Source organism: Apodemus sylvaticus, chromosome X, assembly GCF_947179515.1.
Source record: "Apodemus sylvaticus chromosome X, mApoSyl1.1, whole genome shotgun sequence".
Lineage (NCBI taxonomy): Eukaryota > Metazoa > Chordata > Mammalia > Rodentia > Muridae > Apodemus > Apodemus sylvaticus.
The window spans coordinates 39,900,539-39,919,824 of record NC_067495.1 but is presented as its reverse complement, the minus strand read 5'-3'; the positions used below and the strand labels follow the sequence as shown (position 1 = coordinate 39,919,824).

The window sequence follows — 19,286 nt, the reverse complement described above, 5'->3', positions numbered from 1 at the left end:
TTAACTTTGAAAGTTCATAATGGGCTCTTCATGAATGCAAGTTTCTCCACAGAACAGCATGCTGGTAAAGAGTGTACAACATCTTTACCAGCTAACTAACACTCTTGATTGATCATCACGCAAATTAACATGACTGGCACAATAGAGTTATTTTGTAAGGTTAGGCGGAGTTTAATATTTATGTAATCAAAGTCCTAATAAACCTTCCTCCAGCTCAGACTGGGACGGCCTCTGCCTAGGACTCCCGAAGCGTGGCTGCGCAGGCTGGGACTCAGCTAAGCTATGTACATGAAGGTGTCGATGTCGGCCTCCTCCTTCAGGATGGCTCGATCAGCCACTCGATTTGCTCTTTTATCATCTTCTTCTGTCGTAAGAACATGTTTGTCAGAATTTCTACTAATTCAGTCTGTAGCTGAGCACTGCAAATTTTCTTTCTCATTTTCATTATTTGTATGACTTCCAAGTGCTGGGATTAAAGGCGTGTGCCACCATCGCCCAGCTCATAATATTCTTAGTTGAAATATCCCTTCATTTTTTCTTCTCTCATTCATTCTGTAGTGAGCTGCAAGCATCTAATCAAATTGATTTTTCCCCTTTTCTGTACTTTTGCATGTTTTATTAAACTGAAGTCCTGGTTCACTGAGAAGAGGGTGCCTTCTGTAAAATCTTTGGGTGAGTTGACTTGAGGGTCATACAACAAAACTTGCTGCTTGAACTTGGGGAAAGCTACTAAAGATTATACATTCCTTCTAAGTTCAGCATCAGGGAGTTCTATTGCAAGTTTTAGATTTTCAAAGCTAATTTTCTCTCTAGGCTTTTGGTCCCATGCAAACAACCCAACCAACTGAAATGTGGTTTCTTCCAAATCATACTGACCTACTTCATTTTTAAATGTTACAATTTCATTTGACATGAGAACGTGCCAATATATTTTTCTATCACTATGATTTTTTTTTTGTAAAATTCTTCTACTTCAGGTATCAAATTCTCCAGTTTGGTAGGAAGAGACAAAGACTTTCTCAGAGCTTCTAGACCAAGCACTAGCATTCAAAATCTTTATATTAACTGAATCAGCTGGTAATGCCAAACTATTATTTTTGTGCATTTCCTTAAAACCTTGGTTCAAGTCTTCAGATACTTTTATGTCCTGAAACATTCTAGCAAGCATGTTCACATAATCTGCTCACATACCAACTTCTATTAGCCACTGTACCATGTTTTCTTCAATCTCACTATCAACAGAGATGTCCAATATAAGATGCCATGTAAGATGAGCTTTGTGATACCTCATAAAAATGTCTTTGTTTTGCACATATTTAAGTACCAAGAGCACTTCCTTAAGCTTTGCTTCAATCTCCTCAGATGTTAGGGTTTTTTGTTTGTTTGTTTGTTTTGTTTTGTTTTTTTGTGTTTTGTTTTGCTTAATGGTGTTTTCCTTAACAACGAGTCACAGTAATTGGTAAGCAACTCAGGGCATTTTGACTCAGGCCGAGCTTTCAACCCCACTCTTTTTGCTTCAAAGGCAATTCAAGTTTAAATATAGAAGCATCATTAACAACTGCTTTATATGCCTTGCCCCTTGCAGTAAGGAAATGAAGATCATCCTGAAATCCTTTTTTGACCAGTTTACTGAATCTATTAAACAAATTGTTCCACATACTTCTCAGAGTCAGTAGTGATGGTTTCAGCACTTGCCACCATGTCTGCTAGGCCAGCACTTATGATGTGCTCCTCCAAATCCTTCAACACTGGCTTTATCCCATTAGGAGCTTTGTCCATCAGTGAAAGCATCAAATGTAAGTTTTCAGTTTCATTTGGCTTGATCAACCTTGCTGTTTTGCTAAAATAGTCACCAGCACATTTACACAGCATTCCATGAGTGCTTCCACAGAGTTATACTCTCATCTTGTTTCTAAGTATCTGAGTGCTCTTTCTTCTTCTTCTTTTAATTTAGCATTTGCATATTTCATTTAATTTTGCATACCATTTTGCTGTAAGTATGAGGGTGCCTTTGTTCCATAAAATCTTTCTGTTGCCTTCTCAAAATTATCCCTATAGTTCTGAAGCTTTTCCTCAGGATTAGAACAAAGAATAACATAGAATTCTCACACTCCTATGACCAGCTGGGAATCAAAAGCTTCCCCTAATTTCTCAGCAGGCACCAGCTTCATTGCACTATCCTGAAGTCTGTCCTTTATATTTGAAAAAAATCGACTCATTCCACGTATCAAGAATAAGCTTTTGAACAATACTGTCTTCCATATTTGGTTTTTTTATTGCTGCTTTGTTTACCCAATAAAGTCACCTTTAGTTGGCAAAAAGGTTTTGGTAAAATATCACACTGTGTGAAGAATTTTTGCCATTCAACTACATATGACTTTAACAAAGCTGGGTCATCTTGATGGCTCAGTACATGTTCCTGTGCTTGCTTTATAAACTTAAGAATATCCTCTTTTAAAGCCTGATGAATTTTTGATGAATCTCTATCATTCCACTGTCAGACAGCATGTACATCTGAAAACAGATCAAACCACTGCTGCTTTGTTACCGATTCCTGGCATAAAGCTTCAAAACACTTGGATGCATGAAATCCCACTTGTCTTCAAATTGGAGAGAACCTTTATCCAGACTTCTTACATGAACAAGGCTATTTAGCCTTTCTCTCATGATGTTCTTTTTTTGGAGGGTGGGTTGGGGGGAGGGCGTTTGAGACTGGGTTTCTCTGTATAGCCCGATGTCCCTTCCCCCCACAGCATTTAGCTGTGACCCTCCTGACTGGCAACCCCCACCCTTCCCCTGGCGTTATCTCCGGCCTATTCAAGCTGCGGCATTCCTGGCCTACAGCCTCGACCCTTCCCCAGGTGTTATCTCCGACCCTTGTTCCCTTGGGAACAATACAGCCATTTTCACCTTAACTACCAAGGCCGCCTCAGCCCAGCTCCATCCGGAGACCAGCAGAAAACTGCTTGACTGAAAGCAGACAACCCACCGAGAAGAAGATCCAACGAACTCTCGGCCATTTGAGGGGCAAGGTGGTTTTTCCAAAGATTATAAATATTGGCTAAATGATAGTAAAGTCAGTCTCTATGGACAACTGTCCTCTTGACTCATTTCTCTTTTGCCCCCTTCCTGTTAACCTCAGAATTCTCTTCCAGGTATTCCGGTTCGTATGTGGCCGCTGGCGGCAACAGCCCGAGTTCTCCTGGAACTCACTCTATAGACCATGCTAGCCTTGAACTCAGAAAGCCTCTGTCTCCCAAGTGCTGGGATTAAAGGCATGCACCACCACTGCCTTGCTCTCTTGAAGTTCTTAAGTCTCAACCTTCTTCTATTCATTTCCTCTGGTTCCTCCTGAAGTATCTTCTAACAAAGCTTTTGATAAGATGAAAGCTAAACTTTAGAGTAATCTTTAGCACATTTGGGTGAATGAAAAGGTAGGATACCAGCAATGTTAATGGGTTCAAGCCAAAGTTGAGTTAACACAAACACTTCATTTTCCTGCTAGGAATGGTTACATGCATCTCTAATCTCAGTACACGGCAGGTTGAATATGGTGGGGGTTATATGAATGTTAATCCAGCCTATGCTACATAATGACTTCAAGGTTAGCCTGAAAATAATGAAAGAAAGCAAAAAAAAAAAAAAAAAACCCAAAAACAAACAAAACTAAACCTTATATTTCTCACCAAGAGTTATGTGCTAGAATCTATAATAGCCTTTCTTCTACATGATCATTCAGTATGGAAATAAAGTTTCCTAGGGAGAAATGTCATATAGAATGGAGTCAGAGGTCATGTACAATCTCATGCAGATTATACTAGTACCTATACACTGAATGACAAACACATATTTCTTTAGGAAATTTGCTGAGTATTAAGCTTAACATTGACATCTCATGGGCACCCTGGCATCTTTAAATATGTAGCAATCTCTGATCTTCATACTTAGTGCATGATGGAAGTTTATTATTCTATATCAAAATCTTAACAATCTGCCAACAGCCACAAAGGGATGATTGTCTTTTCAGGTGAGTCTTTCAGATGAGGCACTTTAACATTATCATTATTATCTCTGTATGTTGACCTTTTAATCAATTAAGAAATTTGGAGGGAATAAGTTTTAGCTTTCTCATCTGTCCTAAAACTGTTCCCGGTATTGATATTAACAAGTTTAACTCAGATAAACCTTATTCTTTTGCTGCAAATATGGACCATTAGCAGTATATGTAAACATATTTTTCTCTACAGTTCAAAGATATCTGTTTTAAAATACACTTTGTAAACAGGGTGACTAATATTTTATTTAATAAAATGTTTCATTTTACTTGGGAATTGTGTCATGAATGGAGGAGAGCTAATGATGTCATGTTACAGAATTTCTAACCATTCACTATTACTTGAAGACCTTATACATATTACTGAGTAGTGAAGACTTGTTGAATTACAAAGATTTTTGAAACAAACTATGAAAGTATGGTCTATACCAATAAAAGCTCTTCCATTATACATTTCACAATTTGATGTCCTAAAAATATGGCATTTTTATGGCTTAACATAAAAAGCTATGTTAAAGAGCTCTGGCACTTAACAATCTTTCCAGCTTCTATTCTTCAGGCTAATGTTAAGACATAGGGCTGCTCTTCAAAAAAGAATAGTTGAGTTACATTTCTAAGTGGAAACCAACTTACCCATAAAAGCTTTGACCTACAATCTGTCCTGCTTGCAAGATATGCTAGGAAATGGTGGCATAAAAAATTGGATGGGAGTAGCCAACCGATGTCTAATTTGACTTAAAGCCAACTCCATGAGAAAGAACCCATACTTGGCAATTGGATAATTGAGATAGTCCAGAGACCTAGGGTAAGGACACAAAATACTGATCCAGAAATTAGTAAGATGACCTCTAATAATAATCTGTTATACTCATAGATCATTGCCTTATCTAGACATCAGAGAGACTTCTTATTCCAGCAGATGGGAAAATATGCAGAGAACTACAGCTAGACATTTTGCAGAGAGAGAGGGAGGGAGGGAGAGGGAGATGGAGAGGCAGAGAAAGAGAGAGAGAATTGCTTTTTATTTATGATTTATTTTTTCTATCTTTAAATGCATCCTCATATTTTAGTGTACTTGTAATCTTTAGTTCAGTTTGATACAGGAGTGATTTGCTCTTATCCTTGATATCTGTGGATCATGAAAAGATATATAGGTAACTATATATCTACCTATAAAATAAATTAAGCTCACAACAAACTCATTTGTTACTAATTTGCATATTCTTGTATCTGAAAGTTTTGTATTCTGTTTTATTATATTTAGGCTTCAATATTAAACATCCTATTAGCAAAATAAACAGATCTTTGCACCCAGTTAAACAGGACAAGCAGTCCCAGGTACCGAGATATCCCGAGTCTAAGATCTCTGGGGACGCAGACTGCTGAGCTGCAGGCTACTGCCTGTGCCCAGTACCTGGGCAGATCAGTGGTTTGTCTGGGTACCAGCCAGGCATGGGTCCTGTGCCCTGTGGGGTAGCCAGTTTTTGGAGTTGCCCTTCTTCGCCATCTTCACTCCAAGTCAGACAGGACAAGCATGCCAGGTACAGAGGTATCCCGAGTCTAAGATCTCTGGGGACACAGACTGTCGAACTACGAGCTGCTGCCTGTGCCCAGATATTGGGCAGATTGGCAGTGTTTCTATGTGCCAGCCAGGTGTGGGTCCTGTGCCCTGCTGGTTTCCTGCGGGATCCCTGCCTCCATCTTTTTTCCCTGACAGAGCAGATGGGCAGTACTAGGTTCAGTTCACAGAGCCAACCCAAGTATAATATTGCTTGGGGAAGGACACACCAGGGCTCCAAGAGCACCCAAGAGGAGGGCAACACATCAGCAATCTGTGCCAGGGGAAACCCAGTCATCCAGTCGTGCTGAAATAGCCTTATAAGCTCACAGGAAGTACAAGCGCCAGCCAGTGACAACAGAACTAACACCAGGGATAACCAGATGGCAAATGGCAAACATAGGAACATTACCAACAGAAATTAAGGCAATATGGCAGCATCTGAACCCAATTCTCCAACAACAGCAAGTCCTGGATACCTCAACACACCAAAAATCAAGATTTGGATTTAAAATCACTGGTCATGATGCTGTTAGAGGAACACATGAAGGACATAAATAAATCTCTTAAAGAAATACAGGATAAAATGGATCAAAAGCTAGAAGCCCTTACAAAGGAACCACAAAAATCATTTAAAGAAATTCAGGAGAATATGGGTCAAAAGATAGAAGCCAATAAAGAGGAAATGCAAAAATCCCTTAAAGAAATACAGGAGAACTTGGGTCAACAGGCAGAAGTCATGAACGAGGAAACACAAAAATCTCTTAAAGAATTACAGGAAAACACAAACAAGCAAGTGAAGGAACTGAGCAAAAACATCCAGGATCAAAAAACAGAAGTAGAAACAACTAAGAAATCGCAAAGGGAGACAACTTTGGAGATGGAAAACCTTGGGAAGAAATCAGGAGCCATAGATGAAAATATCAACAACAGAATACAAGAAATAGAAGAAAGAATCTCAGATGCCGAAGATAATGGAGAGAGCATACACTAGCAGCTTAAAGGCACACCTGAAAACCCTGGAACAAGAAAAAGTTAATTCACCCAGGATGAGTAGAATATGGGAAATCATCAAACTCAGGGCTGAAATCAATCAAGTAGAAACAAAGAGAACCATACAAAGAATCAACAAAACCAGGAGCTGGTTCTTTGAGACAATCAACAAGATAGATAAACCCTTAGCCAGACTAACCAAAAGGCACAAAGACAGTATCCAGATTAACGAAATTAGAAATTAAAAAGGAGATATAACAACAGAAACTGAGGAAATTAAAAAAAAATCATCAGATGCTACTTCAAAAGCTTATACTCAACACAACTGGAGAATCTGGAAGAAATGAAAAATTTCCTCTGCAGATACCAAACACCAAAATTAAATCAGGGTCAAATAAATAATTTAAACAGTCCCATAACCCCTGAAGAAATATGGGTCACAGAAAGTCTCCCAACCAAAAAAAAAATCACTGGACCAGATGGTTTTAGAGCAGAATGTTATCAGACCTTCAAAGAAGACCTAACACCAATATTCTTCAAACTATTCCACAAAATAGACACAGAAGGAACACTATACAACTTGTTCTAGGAAGCCACAATTATACTGATAGGAAAACCACACAAAGATCCAAAAAAGAAAGAGAACTTCAGGCCAATTTCCCTTATGGATACTGATGTAAAAATACTAAATAAAATTTTTCCAAACAGAATCCAAGAACATATCAAAACGGTCATCCACCATGGGCTTCATTCGAAGGATGCAGGGATGGTTCAATAAAAGGAAATCCATCAATGCTATCCACTACATAAACTCAAAGAAAAAAAACACATGATCATTTCATTAGTTGCTGAAAAAGCATTGACAAAATTCAGCATCCTTTCATGTTAAAAGTCTTGGAAAGAACAGGAATTCAAGGCCCATACCTAAACATAGTTAAAGAAATATACAGCAAACTCGTAGCCAACATCAAACTAAATGGAGAAAAAATTGAAGCAATCCCAGTAAAATCAGGGACTAGACAAGGCTGCCCTCTCTCTCCATATCTTTTCAATATAGTATTTCAAGTTCTAGCTAGAGCAATTAGACAACATAAGGATGTCAAAGGGATACAAATTGGAAAGGAAGAAGTCAAACTATCACTATTTGCAGATGATATGATAGTATACTTAAGTGACCCAAAAAACTCCACCAAAAACTCCTACAGCTGATAACTTCAGCAAAGTGGCTGGTTATAAAATCAACTCAAGCAAATCAGTAGCCTTCCTATACTCAAAGGATAAGCAGGCTGAGAAAGAAGTTAGGGAAATGACACCCTTCACAATAGCCACAAACAATATAAAGTATCTTGGTGTGACTCTAACCAAACAAATAAACGACCTGTATGACAAGAACTTCTGGTCTCTGAAGAAGGAAATCAAAGCAGATCTTAGAAAATGGAAAAATCGTCCATGCTCATGAATTGGCAGGACTAATATAGTTAAAATGTCCATCTTGCCAAAAGCATTCTATGGATTCAAAATGATCCCCATCAAAATCCCAACTCAGTTCTTCATAGAGTTAGAAAGAGCAATTCTCAAATTCATCTGAAATAACAAAAGACCCAGGATAGCTAAAACTATTTTCAACAGTAAAAGAACTTCTAGGGGAATCAGTATCTCAGACCTCAAGCAATACTACAGAGCAATAGTATTAAAAACTGCATCGTATTGGTACAGTGACAGGCAAGTGGACCAATAGAATAGAATTGAAGACCCAGAAATGAACCCACACACCAATGGTCACTTGATCTTAGACAAAGTAGCAGAAAACATCCAGTGGTAAAAAAGATAACCTTTTCAACAAATGGTGCTGGTTCAATTGGAGGTCAGCATGCTGAAGAATGGGAATTGTTCTATTCTTATCTCCTTGTACTAACCTCAACTTCAAGTGGATCAAGGACTTCCACATAAAACCTGACACTCTGGAACTAATAGAAAAGAAACTAGGGAAGACCCTTGAGGACATGGGTACAGGGGGAAAGTTCATGAAGAGAACACTAATAGCTTATAATCTAAGATCAAGAATTGACAAATGGGACCTCATGAAATTGCATAGCTTCTGTAAGGCCAAGTATACTGTCAATTGGACAAAATGGCAACCAACAAATTGGGAAATGATCTTCACCAACCCTACATCCGTCAGAGGGCTAATATCCAATATATACTAAGTATTCAAGAAGTTAGACCCCAGAGAACTAAATAATCCTTTTAAAAAATGGGGTGCAGAGCTAAACAAAGAATTTTTACCTGAAGAAATTCGGATGGCTGAGAAGCACCTAAAGAAATGTTCAACATCATTAGTCATTAGGGAAATGCAAATCATAACAACCCTGAGATTTCACCTCACACCAGTCAGAATAGCTAAGTTTAAAAACTCAGGAGACAGCAGGTGTTTTCGAGGATGCAGAGAAAGAGGAACACTCCTCCACTGCTGGTGGGAATGCAAGCTGGTACAACCACAATGAAAATCAGTCTGGCGGTTCCTCAGAAAACTGGGCATGACACTTCTGGAGGACCCTGCTATACCTCTCCTGGGCATATACCCAGAGGATTCCCCGGCATACAATAAGGACACATGCTCCACTATGTTCATAACAGCCTTATTTATAATAGCCAGAAGCTGGAAAGAACCCAGATATCCCTCAATGGAGGAATGAATACAAAAAATGTGGTACATTTACACAATGGAATACTACTCAGCAATTAAAAACAATGAATTCATGAAATTTTTAGGCAAAAGGTTGGAACTGGAAAATATCATCCTAAGTGAGGTATCCCAATCACAAAATTATACACATGGAATGCAATCAATGTTAAGCGGATATTAATTATCCCAGAAGCTCTGAATACTCAAGACACAATTAGCATATCAAATGATTCCCATGAAGAAGTAAGGAGAGGGCCCTGGCCCTGGAAAGGCTTGATCCAGCATTGTAGGGGAGTACCAGGACAGAGAAATGGGAGGGTAGGTGATTGGGGAATGGGTGGAGAGAAGACGGCTTATGGGACATATGGAAAGGAGGAAACCAGGAAATGGGAAAGCATGTGGAATGTAAACAAAGTATATAGAAAATTTAAAAAGGACATTTTGTTTTTAATATAAACTTCTCTTTTCACCCTTTGTTCATATCTTAAATATTAGAGAAAGACTCAATTGAAGTACAAGTGGGATTTACCTGAAAGAAAAAAAAAAAAAACGCTCTCTGTAACCAGCTATAACACTCAGGAGAGTGGGCACCACACCTCACTTGGGCAGCACTGTAGAGCTGGCCCTGATGTCATGGTGTAGGAGAGCTGTCCCACCCCTCACCAGGGGAAAGCAGGAGAGCTGGTGGCTTTACCAACTCAGCTTCTGTTGAGGCCCAAAACCAGGTCTCTCTGAGTTTGCCCACCTCAACATCTACCCCATCAACAAAGTGCTGGAGCACATGAAGGGTGTAGTCTTGAAGATCCAAAGCTGCTGTAGGATCACCATGACACAGGGAAACAACAGGGTATCCTAGAGGAAGCCTTATAGGGTTTGAACTAGACCAATGAGTCATTGTGCTGAACAGTTGCAAATAAGCTGTTTGTGTAAAAGGATACATTGTGTGTCGCATTGTCACACATTACAGCTTCCACAGATAGACTTTATTATTTATTTATTCATTCATTCATTCATTCATTCATTCATTTTTGTTATTTTATTGTCTTTGGTCGAGAGTTGCAATGGCAGATATAAAGGGTCAGGGAGATGAGTGGGATTGGGATACATGATGTGAAACTCACAAAGAATCAAAAAAAGATTGTTTTTTTAAAAAATACAAAAAAACAAAAACAAATACAAAATAAACAAAATGTCAGAGATCAAGGAATCAGAAATTGAGTTTAGTTCTGAGATTTCATCTTTTGGATTGCACTGTTTACAATCTTATTTGTGTGCTTATGAAACAATAAGAAGCTCCCTAGTGTTTTCTTATAAGAGTGTTAACCTCTTTACACGTTTCCCACACTCGTGATATAATCTAACTCTAATTACCTCCCTAAAGCTCCCACCATCAAAAAATCATCACATAAAAGTGGTAACAAATATTAGGGTGGAACAGAAGCATACAGTTGACAGTCTTCTTTTATAATATCTTTTCTGTACCCAGTTTACAAAGTTTCTCTTTTCATTCTAATTTCAAAAGAACAATGTACAGACCTTGATAGCACCTAGTTTATGATGAATGCATCTGCTATAATAGTCACCTACATTGCAGGTGCTCAGTTTTTTTTTTTTTTTTTTTTTACAAAACCACCCAACAGGATTCTCAAAGTTGTTTCTTGATGGTGTGTGTGTGTGTGTGTGTGAAATCAGGGACTAGACTCTCTCCCTACTGTTCAATATAGTACTCTTTGTTTTTTTCTTAAATGTAGATTCTTTTTCCAGATGCTCTAAATACATATTAATTATTCTGGGTAAGTTATATAAATAAAATACGTTTGGGTGATTTTGATCTATACAAATTGTACTTTTTGGTATGGTTTAACTTGATATCTTTGCAATTGTTTACAAAAAACATTAGAGTGTTCCAAATCTACTCTCTAACATTATCCATTATATATTGAATATTTTAAAAGTATGTATTTAAAAGTACAGACTATGGTTGACCTATGAAATCCACAGCTGAAAAAAAAAACAATTAATCATAATGTTATAGTCCTGTGAATGTTCAGATCACAGATAATTCAATAGCAGAATGTACCCTTAAAATAAATTTCCAAAATTCCAATTGGACAATTTTATATTTCTTCGAAACATCCACTAATACAAAATTATTTTTAAAATATGCATTTTTACAGAATGACAAGATTGAGTTAAATACAATATAACTAAGTAAGTGGCAGTTTAAAAAATGACGAATATGTACAATAAGAAACACAATTCATTCTAACTGCATAATATGGGTAATAATTTTATCTCTTTTTTATAATCTCCTTGTCTTTACTTATTGTTCAAAAACAATCATTTATTTATAGGAATTGTTTCTTCTTTCTTTCATTGTTCCCTTTTTTCTTCTTCTTCCTCTTCTTCCTCTTCTTCCTCTTCCTCCTCTTCTTCTTCTTCCTCTTCCTCTTCCCCTTCTCCTTCTCCTTCTCCTTGTTCTTCTTGTTCTTCTTGTTCTTCTTCTTGTTCTTCTTCTTCTTGTTCTTCTTCTTCTTGTTCTTCTTCTTCTTGTTCTTCTTCTTGTTCTTCTTCTTCTTCTTCTTCTTCTTCTTCTTCTTCTTCTTCTTCTTCTTCTTCTTCTTCTTCTTCTTCTTCTTCTTCTTCTTCTTCTTCTTCAAAAACATATATATGTGCATAATCTACTCTCTTGAAAGAAGATGCCCATCAAGAATCAAACTACTTCTCACCTCCTCAATCCCCCTTAAGATGCATTCCTGAATCCCTGTCTCTGAATAGAATTATCTGGTTCTCTTGCACACTTGGATGAATGATCAGCAAGAAAGTCTCCTATTTATTCAGAAAACATGTGAGACAAACTTTTCAAGGTCCTACATTTGTGCTAGGCTTATGGTTACCTAGTTCTCTAAATGAAAAGCACATTACATATTATTCTTATTGTTCATTGCTCTCAGAAAAATCAAAGATGTGTGGCATGCACCTCTTGGGGAAAATTCATCTATTGACAATGGTACTATCACAAGGAGAAGGGCTAAAGACATTTTTCAATTAGATTTTAATTGTTGTTGTATCTCAAGTAGATCAGAACACCTGGTTGCCATGGCAACAGAAAGCAGTTGCTCAGAAACTCATTTCCTGTGTACTGATAATCCCTTCTTTCTAGTTTCAACTGGGGAAAAATAATAACTTGTGTGATGTGTATATCACTATTACTAATGTTTTTACTAAGAAATATGTCTGACTTTTTCTGTTTTAAAAGTTTGTTTGGATCCATGTCTGACTTTCTTCTCTTTTTCATTTTACAAATAATTTGACCACATTTTATAAGTTGTAGAAAAGATAAAACTGGCTTACATTCATCCAATATGATATCAGTGTCATTCATTATTAATTAACTATTAAGCTATAATTTGAATGTCTATAATTTAATAAGTTAAAAGTATGAAATTTGATGATTTTAATATAAACCACCAACATCCAATAGAACAATGTTACCAAGCCAATGAGAAACTTCAGTTCTCCACCTTCTTTAGCTCCTGGTAATCATGCCTCTACTTTTTATGTCTGCATATTTGTCTGTTCCATGTGGTCGTTTTTTGACTGAGCTAGTTCACTTAGCATAAGGATTTAGTGACTATTTGAATTTTAGTACTTTTATTTGGCCATACTACATTAATGTTTATCCATTACCTAGTTGACAGACATGTGGATTCTGTTATTCATTCTGTTCTGGTGTTTAATTTTTGGAGAGAAAGTCTGACTACACACTGCCACTTTGGCATTAGGAAAATGTACAAAATAAACATCTCTTCTCAATGATACTAATGATCCCACTATTATAGAGCCATTCTGCCATCCTTTCCACACTGAATTTTCCCCCTAAAAGTGTGAATCAAATAAACCTCCACCTTTTAAGTTCTTTCTGTTAAGTGTCTTGGTTTCACCAATGAGAAAAACAACAACAATAAAAAGATATTGTCCCATGCCTTCTTTTTCATGATCAATATCATTAACAGTTCCAAATGTTAGCAGCCCATAGCTAAATTTCATTATCCATGTGAAATTCTGTACTTTTTTTGTCATCTATATAATGCACCTGATAAACTGGAGCTCATAATAGCTAGGATTAAGTGAAGTAATATACAAAAGTGTCACATCAAAGCTAATATAGTAGCCAATCAGAATAAAAACCCCAGTTCCCAGGACAAAGTAGACTAAAAATAATACTTGCTTTCTCTGCTCACTTTTGCTTCTTCTTAATATATAGGTAATATTTCTACCTACCATATTTTGTAATCGTTCAGATTGACCTTGAGGACTGTTTCCAGTTAAACAAATACTCTAATATTTAGCTATTACCCAAGGCCATCTTGTTCAAGTCATTATCCACATTGCATTGCTATAACAGACACATATATGTGCTTAGGCACATTTATATACTCTTCCAACAGAGAGAGACAACTAATTTGTCATTTTCTATGCCATTTTATACCTATGAACAGTTGTTGCATTATGCTTTCATTCCTCTTCATTTATGTTTAGCCAACCATATATTAGAGAATATTTAGTTTATGAAGGTATTATTTTAATAATCAGTATTAAAAAACAACTGTATACCTTGTTTATATGATTTCTTTGTATAAATTTCCAGAGCTTAAATTAAAAAAAACTTACATATTTTCAAATCTTTTACTATACATAATTGTCATTTCCCATATAAGTGAGTAATTTTAAATATTTACTATGAATATTTACATGACATCAAAATGACTCCAGGTGAACTCCAATAAATATATATGAGAAGCTACAATTTTATGTATGGTAAACTTTGTCAGAAGTTAATGAAACATCACCCTCAAGTCTCAGATGCTGATAAAATTCATACCACCATATTTAGTAATGACTGATTTAAATTTTTTGATATAACCCCCATTTTGTATTCATAAAGAAATTTTCTATATTAAATAGCTATTAACACGTTCTGGAATTTGGGTTTGTATATACTTTTCCTTCTAGATAGCTAAAAATGCCTAACTCTTAAATAATGAGTGAGATGGAAAATTTTAACTGTGGCATCTAATTTGTGCTTCATATATGTCAGAATTTTAGACTTACAACCATGATTTGACTTAAATTTTCAAAGGGAATCAAAGTAAAAAAAAATGGTGTAGTCGTAAGAATATGAAGACGTGCAAAGTATTCACTTAATAAAAGATGGAAATAAAGATCTAACCCAAGCCATGTGTGGTAGCATATGCCTATAATCTCAGCATTCAGGATGCAGAGTCAGACACATCTTTATAAGTTCCAGTACAACTTTGTCTACATATTGAGACTGTACAAACAAATAATCAAATATTATCTAATCCATACTCTCTATTATATATATATTTCAATTTATTCTAAATTATGAAGGTGCTGTGGTCATATAAACTTTAGAGTGATGACAAAGGAATATATGAAAATATATTTAAGATTATAGATATAATTATCATCTAAACTGTGCTAATGACCTTATGAGTATGCATTGCCAAATTCAAAAAATATTAAAGTAATGCAGGCTATTTATTTATGTCAATTATACTCTGATATAGCTAAAATAAAAAGGATAGAACATATCTTGTAAAAGATAGCACACAGAGAAAATTGTATACCAATTTTCTCATATCTGAAAAATATTCTTTCAACCAAAGGCAAGACAACAGGAAAAGTAGTCTAGCTGGTATGAAAAGAGGTCATCACATTGTAAGGAAGATTATGTGGAGTTTGTTTTACTTTATGATGGCAATGTCTCTAATTCATGATTCTTGAAAATGGATATATTGACAACAATAATATGATTCTAACTATCCTACAACTACCAAATACTTTCCCAGTTAGAATACAGGTACTGTCCAACAGTGATTGAATGGATGATCAATGTTTACAGAATAAATAGGGCAAACACAAAACCAAAAAATGGTAACATCTGTTATGGCTCAGATCAACAATACCTTATTGTACCCCCAAAGCACAAATGGCAAGTAGTACTCAATACATATTCTTCACAATAATTTCTTAAATCAATCACTAATCCTAAAAATGAAGCCTATCTTTTTTATTATTAGATTTATATTTAAAAATAAGAAGAATCTGCCATCTGTCCTTACTGCTGGGGCAGAATCTTGGCAGGTCTGCTACTGTGAAGAAACCTTCTCCTGATCCATCCTAGAAAATCCATTGCATTCTGAGCAGTTTGTAAGAATCCTCTCACACCTCTAAAGTCTAAGAGCTGCTGCTGGGGGGCCCAGCTGGACTTGCTACTCAGTAAGCACCAAAACTCCCACCTTCCTGAATACCACTCCCCTTCATTTCCTTCTTCCCCTTCCACTGCTGATTCCTCCACAGGAGTACAGAGAGGCCTAAGAGCACAGGTAGAAGTGCCACTGCTGCTCAGAGGAATCCTTACAGGAACCCTCAGGTTCCTTCAAGTTTCTGTCTCAGCCACGATGTACCATATTCAGATGGTGCAGGGAGACATTTATCCTCCCAGGACTGTGGAGAGGCCTGAGAGCACAGAGTAGACCCTGGGCTACAGAGCTACATACACAAATACCACCACAAGAGAGCTGGTCTCGCAGGAGTGCCTACATACCTGTGTGCAGAGAGAACAGGAAAACAAAATGAACAGGGGAAGGAACTGAACAAAACTATCCAGGATCTAAAAATGGAAGTAGAAACATAAAGAATCACAAAGGGAAATGACTTAGCAGATAGGAAGTCTTGGAAAGAAATCAAGAGTCATAGATGCAAGCCTCAACAACAGAATACAAGAGATAGAAGAAAGAATCTTAGGAGCTAAAGATACCATAGAAAACATTGACTCAACAGTGAAAAAATGTGCAAAATGCAAATAGCTTGTAACCCAAAATATCCAGGAAATCTGGCACACAACGAGAAGACCAAACCTAAGGATTATAGGTATAGAAGAGAACAAAGATTTACAACTATTGCAACCAGTAAATATCTTTAGCAAAAATGTAGAAGAAACTTCCCTAACCTAAAGAAAAAGATGCCCATGAACATACAAGATGCATATAAAATTCCAAACAGTCTGGACCAGACCAGAAAGTCCTCCTGGCATACAATAATTAAAACACCAAATGCACTAAACAAAAAAGAATATTAAACGCAATAAGGGATAAGGCCAAGTAACATATTAAGGCAAACCTTTCAGAATTACACCAGACTTCTCACGAGAAACTATGAAAGCTTGAAGATCCTGGGGAGATGACATACAGACCCTAAGAGAACATAAATGTCAGCCCAGGCTACTATACCTAGCAAAACTCTCAATTACCATAGATGGAGAAAACAAGATATTCCATGATAAAACCATATTTACACAAAATCTTTCAACAAATCCAGCTCTACAAAGAATAATGGGTGGAAAATACCAACACAAGGAGGGAAACTACTCCCTAGAAAAGGCAGTAAAGTAATCTTTCAACAAACACAAAAGAAGATAACCACACAAACAGAATTCTACATTTAACAACAAAAATAACAGGAAGTAATAATCAGGATTCCATAATATCCCTTAAGAACAATGGATTCAATTCCCCAATAAAAAAGTCATAGACTAACAGACAAGATATGTAAACAAAACCCAACATTTTACTGCATACAAGAAAGCCACCTCAGTGACAATGACAGTAACTACCAAAGAGTCAAAGGTTGGAAAACAATTTTCTTTTTTTTTATTATTATTATTGTTTGATATAATTTATTTACATTTCAAATGATTTCCCCTTTTCTAGCCCCCCCACTCCCCGAAAGTCCCGCAAGCCCCCTTCTCTTCCCCTGTCCTCCCACCCACCCCTTCCCACTTCCCCGTTCTGGTTTTGCTGAATACTGTTTCACTGAGTCTTTCCAGAACCAGGGGCCACTCCTCCTTTCTTCTTGTACCTCATTTGATGTGTGGATTATGTTTTGGGTATTCCAGTTTTCTAGGTTAATATCCACTTATTAGTGAGTGCATACCATGATTCACCTTTTGAGTCTGGGTTACCTCACTTAGTATGATATTCTCTAGCTCCATCCATTTGCCTAAGAATTTCATGAATTCATTGTTTCTAATGGCTGAATAGTACACCATTGTGTAGATATACCACATTTTTTGCATCCACTCTTCTGTTGAGGGATACCTGGGTTCTTTCCAGCATCTAGCAATTACAAATAGGGCTGCTATGAACATAGTAGAACATGTATCCTTATTACATGGTGGGGAGTCTTCTGGGTATATGCCCAGGAGTGGTATAGCAGGATCTTCTGGAAGTAAGGTGCCCAGTTTTCGGAGGAACCGCCAGACTGATTTCCAGAGTGGTTGTACCAATTTGCAACCCCACCAGCAGTGGAGGAGTGTTCCTCTTTCTCCACACCCTCTCCAACACCTGCTGTCTCCTTTTCAACAAATGGTGCTGGTTCAACTGGAGGTCAGCATGCAGAAGAATGCGAATTGATCCATCCTTGTCTCCTTGTACTAAGCTCAAATCCAAATGGATCAAGGACCTCCACATAAAGCCAGACACTCTGAAACTAATAGAAAAGAAACTGGGGAAGACCCTTGAGGACATCGGTACAGGGAGAAAGTTTATGAACAGAACACCAATAGCGTATGCTCTAAGAGCAAGAATTGACAAATGGGACCTCATAAAATTACAAAGTTTCTGTAAGGCAAAGGACACCATCAAGAGGACAAATCGGCAACCAACAAATTGGGAAAAGATCTTCACCAATCCTACATCAGATAGAGGGCTAATATCCAATATATATAAAGAACTCAAGAAGTTAGACTCCAGAAAACCAAACAACCCTATTAAAAAATGGGGTACAGAGTTAAACAAAGAATTCTCACCTGAAGAACTTCGGATGGCGGAGAAGCATCTTAAAAAATGCTCAACTTCATTAGTCATTAGGGAAATGCAAATCAAAACAACCCTAAGATTTCATCTTACACCAGTCAAAATGGCTAAGATTAAAAATTCAGGAAAACAATTTTCTAAGCAAATAGTCCCAAGAAAAAAGCTGGAGTAGCCATTCATATATCAGATAAAATCGACTTTCAACCAAAAGTTGTCAAAAGAGTTAAGGAGGGGCACTCCATACAAGTAAAAGGAAAAATCTACCAAGATGGATTCGCAATTCTGAACATCTATGCTCCAAATGCAAGGGCAACCACATTCATAAAAACAACTTTACTAAAGCACAAAGCACACATTGTATACCACATGATAATAGTGGGAGACTTCAACACCCCACTCTCAGCAAAGGACAAATCATGGAAACAGAACCTAAGCAGAGACACAGTGAAACTAACAGAAGTTATGAAAACCAAATTAATCTAACATATAATTATAGAACATTCCATCCTAAAGCAAAAGAATATACCTTCTCAGTACCTCATGTTACATTCTCCAAAACTGACCATATAATTGGTCACAAAACAGGCCTCAACAGATACAGAAATATTGAAATAATTCCATGCACCCTATCACATCACCAAGGTCTAAGGCTGGTCTTAAGTTCAAACAAAAGCAATGGAAAACATATATACACGTGGATATTGAACAATGTTCTACTCAACAATAACTTGGTCAAGGAAGAAAAACAAGAAACAAAGATTATTTTTTCTTTTTAGAATTTAATGAAAATGAAGAAACATCATATCAAAACTTATGGGACACAATGAAAGCAGTGCTAAGAGGAAAATTTGTAGCACTAAGTGCCTCCAAAAAGAAAATGGAGAGAGCTTATTCTAGTGGCTTGACAGCAGACCTGAAAGCTCTAGAAAAAGAAAAAGAAGCTAATATACCAAAGAGGAATAGAAGGCAGGAAATAATCAAACTCAAGGCCAAAATCAACTAAATATAAACAGAAAGAACTATACAAAGAATCAGCAAAACCAGGAGCTGGTTCTTTGAGAAAATCAACAAGATAGATAACGCCTTACCCAG

At 36.8% G+C, this 19,286-nt stretch overlaps 1 pseudogene; it reads right to left on the bottom strand.

Annotated features, from left to right (window-relative positions):
- Window positions 1-275: 275 nt before the first annotated feature.
- LOC127674443 (cullin-5-like) lies at window positions 276-2,667 on the bottom strand (annotated as a pseudogene).
- Window positions 2,668-19,286: the final 16,619 nt, after the last annotated feature.